This window comes from Carassius gibelio, chromosome A20, assembly GCF_023724105.1.
Source record: "Carassius gibelio isolate Cgi1373 ecotype wild population from Czech Republic chromosome A20, carGib1.2-hapl.c, whole genome shotgun sequence".
Classification (NCBI taxonomy): domain Eukaryota; kingdom Metazoa; phylum Chordata; class Actinopteri; order Cypriniformes; family Cyprinidae; genus Carassius; species Carassius gibelio.
In genome coordinates, this window is record NC_068390.1 from 16,301,058 (window position 1) to 16,305,551 (window position 4,494).

Sequence of the window (4,494 nt, forward strand, 5' to 3'; positions counted from 1 at the left end):
TTAAATGTTAGCCAAAATCGTCACAATTAAAATACAAAAGACTTAAAGGGATAGTTCAACCAAAAATGAACATTTTGTCATTAATGACTCTCCATCATGTCGTTCCAAACCCGTAAGACCTCCGTTCCTCTTCGGAACACAGTTTAAGATATTTTAGATTTAGTCCGAGAGCTTTCTGTCCCTCCATTGAAAATGTATATAGGGTATACTGTCCATGTACAGAAAGGTAAGAAAAACATCATCAAAGTAGTCCATGTGACATCAGAAGGTCAGTTAGAATTTGTTGAAGAATCGAAAATACATTTTGGTCCAAAAATAACAAAAACTATGACTTTATTCAGCATTGTCTTCTCTTCCGGGTCTGTTGTGAGCATGTTCAAGTGTAGTGATATCCAGTTTGCGAACGAATCATTCGATTTAACCGGTTATTCTTGAACCAGTTCACTCAATTGAGCTGAATCGCGTCTCCAATACGCATTAATCCACAACTGACTTAAACTGTGAACTTGTTTAACGTGGCTGACACTCCCTCTGAGTTAAAATGAACCAATATCCCGGAATAAGAACTGCTGTGAAGAGAGAACTGAAGATGAGCCAGATAACGAACGAAATATTGACTCGTTCTCGAGTCAAGAACTGGTTGCATCAGTTTTCGGATCACCAGTAGTGATGGGAAGTTCGGTTCTTTTGGACAGTTTGCTTCAGTAAACTGGTTGAAGAAAACTGTGTGTCAGTTTGCTACACACTGAATCACGCATACGCAATATCATCAGCTCCTCGGTTCTCGAATCGGACACATCCGACAGAAACAGTTATTGACTCGATAATGAGTCATTCGTTAGTTTGTTATCTGAACGGAGGTCTTACGAGTTTGGAACGACATGAGGGTGAGTCATAATGACATAATTTTCATTTTTGTGTGAACTATCCATTTAAAATACTTCAGGCTGTGCACACAGAATTTATTGAATACATTAGTTTTACAATTTGAGCTGAATTACTGAAATAAATGAACTTTTCCTAGACGTTCAAATTAATTGAGAAGCACCTGTATATAATTTATTTGTTCTATTGCAATTTTTGATGTCAATAAACCGGTACAAATCAGACCAGTTTAAAATAAATGCAGTAATGTACTGATTTGTGAAACATGCAGTTGAAGAGGTAATGTGTCAACATGAATGCTGAAAAGTGAGAAATAGGAGCCACACAGTCAGCTAGATACTGCTGCTTCACCTCTCCATGCTGACACAGTAGATATAGGATGTCATTTTCAAAAAACATCTATCCTGGCTTCTGCATGTGCCTTAAGGGAAGGCAAGAGCAGTTTGTTTATAGATGAGACAGAAGGTCAGCTGGTTTCTCTGCTTAGCTGTGGGGATTGGAGCATGTTTTCAACCCACCCCTGTACTCCTGATGTAAATATAAAGGTCAGTCTATCAAGGTAAAGTATAAGTTAGCAGTAATAACAAGGGGAATAAAGAAATGGCTTCACAAAGAAAGGAAGAAAATATACTAAATGTGTTAACTATGAAAAATGAATAAATTCTAAAAAGTTTACATGGGATTTTGAAATTGTTTTTCTTTGGTTTAGACATAAACATGTAATTGTAAGGTTATTTAGCATACTTAGTGTAAGGCCTTATTGACCTGATTCTTCTTCTTCTTCAAATTGTTTTTCTTCAATTTCTTCAAATTTTCTTAAAGTAATAGTTATTTCACAATCCAGACTGATGCTTACAAGAACCTATGTCATTTTGGTGAAATTGACATCAAATTTGGCATTTCACAATTTAAGATTTTAGAGCTTTGATGGAGAGTGAGGTTAATAATATAATAATGCCACATAATAATGAAAATAAATGATTATGATTAATATACAATTAATAATTATTTAAATTTAGGTATATTCTTCACCAGAAGTATAAAAGACTTCATAGCAGGGCTTAATTTGTGCTGGAACAAGCCGGATCCGGCACCCCATTTTGGCTGATCCCCCTCCTCCGGGGGTGGCGTTTCCGTATGGCAGACAGATATGTACCATGAAAAATTTACCAAAATTAATATCTCTATTATAATTTGTTATTATTATCTTAAATCAGAGGGTTTTACAAATATTTAACCAATGATAAGTATTTAAAAGAGCTTGTCAGAAAAACTTCATTACGCCTTTGGATCCTCAAGCTCTAAGCAACCCCTTGTCACTTCCCCCACCTCCACTCAGATTGACGCGTGCACACAGCCTGCAGGAGACAGACAGCTTATTCGCAAAGCAAGGGTAAACAAATAACTGTTTGAATAGTACAGCATTTTTTTTACTCAAACACTGTGTCTGTAAAGTCTAATGTCTTTGTGTGTTTGAAGACTGGAGAAGTAAGTTTTTTGCCATCTAGTCAATATACTTTTGTACGTTTTGAATATCCTGTGCATAAGAGCTTTATCGTTTATATCATGAGACATTGCCGAAGTTTACTAAACAACAAGAAAAACTAAACGCCCATATAGCAACATAAACATTATATAGCCTGTAAAAGGTGATGATAGCATATAGTGCGCTGCACTTGCCTCAGATGCGGACAAAACACATATCTCCTCATTTGCCAGCCAAATACCTTGTTAACTCTATTTGAGCTTGTTTTTCATATGATACAACATAAACATTGACAATGCAGTGTTGTTTAATATTTGATTTATCCCCCCTCTTCTTTCCTCTCTTGTATTTTAGTAGAGTGTGCCATGAAACTGTTTTATTTGTCAACAACCATCAGACATCATATTGTGTGTATTTGGTTGCTTAAACTCAACAAACTAAGAAAAATAACTCTTATATAGACTAATACACGCGAGATTTGGAAGTGACTGCGAGGGCACATAGCATTTGGAGCGCGCAAGTACCAAATGGCTTAAAATACTTAAAAGGAGTGCAAATTATACATTTTTGTGACAATGCAAAAATTATCCGATAAGTCAAGTCAAGTGACAGTTCTGTCAGCTGTCCCGATCGAAATGCGAGTGAGTCTTGTATCGCAGCTTGCAGCAGGTCGTATATGGTCGTGTAAGAGTGTATGGTTTCGAATGACTGATTGAATCTTGTTTGTGTGGATTTCTTTTATTATTCAAACGTAAAAGCTATGTTGAATAAATGCAGGGATTTACCTCATTATAAACTTGAAATCTGCGAGAATTATTAAAACCACAGAAATGTAAGACCTGATTAAATATAACTATTACACAGAGATTTGAAAAATTTTATTCCACAACTTTTTCAAAACATTTTTCGGCCTGGAAATTATTGTTTTAAAATCGCATGGCGTTTTCAAGACCTTACAGACCCTAAATGCAACTGATGCACGCTCTTAAAATCACTTAAACTGGTCCAGCAATGTGATTGCGCGAATGATCTCTCCCTCCTGTAATCACATGCCGGATCCGTTACCCCGCTTTGTTCCGGGACCTCGCAATTTACAAATTAAGCACTGCTTCATAGGGCTTAGAATATAGCATTTGAGTTTAGGAGGTTAACAGGAGTGGTTATTAGGAAGTGTCATTAGATAGAGCTGCATAAAAGTTACCACTCAAGAAAAGCACTGAGGCCTTCTGGTTTTGAGATGTCTGGTCTGTATTTCCCTTCAATCAACAGAAAATTAACAGATAAAAAAAGACATTTGAATTAGAAGTCATGACCAATGACTGGGCCCCTGTACTTTATGTTTTAGAATCTTTGTCGAGTCAATATGCCAAAATATGTTTGATTAGAATTTTGCATTAAAACATTCTCGTCCATTCATTCCAGGGTCTTATTTTGAGCTGAGAAAATAATTAAATAATAATAATAATTCAAAGCATTGTGCTTATTGAAGTAAATGAGGCACAGAGGTGAGAGCCCATTTGCTTTGGCTGCAAGGTCACTGCTCAGACTAGGAGGCACTGTAATTTATACTAACAGGCACTGAATAAACTCCTCTGACCACAGAAATAATGCAGACAACTCAGGAAGTCATTTATTCTATAGTCCTTTAAAATAAAGTTGAAGTGGTCCACTTGTTTTAATTTGTGGAGAAAACCTTTTAAATGAGAGTCACAACCTACAAATATATATATTTGTATCTGACTGTCTCTCAAGGAACCATGAACTATCATCATTGCCCTTGAATAAGTATTTAGTGCTAGTATGACTGTTCTTTTTGCAAGTTATTCAGAGTGAGTTTGCCAATGTTTTTATTTTATTTTTATTATTATTATTTGTTTTACAATCATTGCTTACAATCATTGTATTTAACTGTACACATTTCAGTTACAAAGATGCCAGTGCCTTTCAACTCTTTTGACCTATATGTTTTAAAATACAATCTCTCTCCATTTTATTCATGATATATTGCAAATTCAAAAAGATAATAGTTAAATATTTCAAAGCCAGAACTGAAATTCTTTGTAACATTCTGCTTTTCAAACCAAGCCTGGCAGCATGATCTCCAAAAGCAACAGTTTGGAACA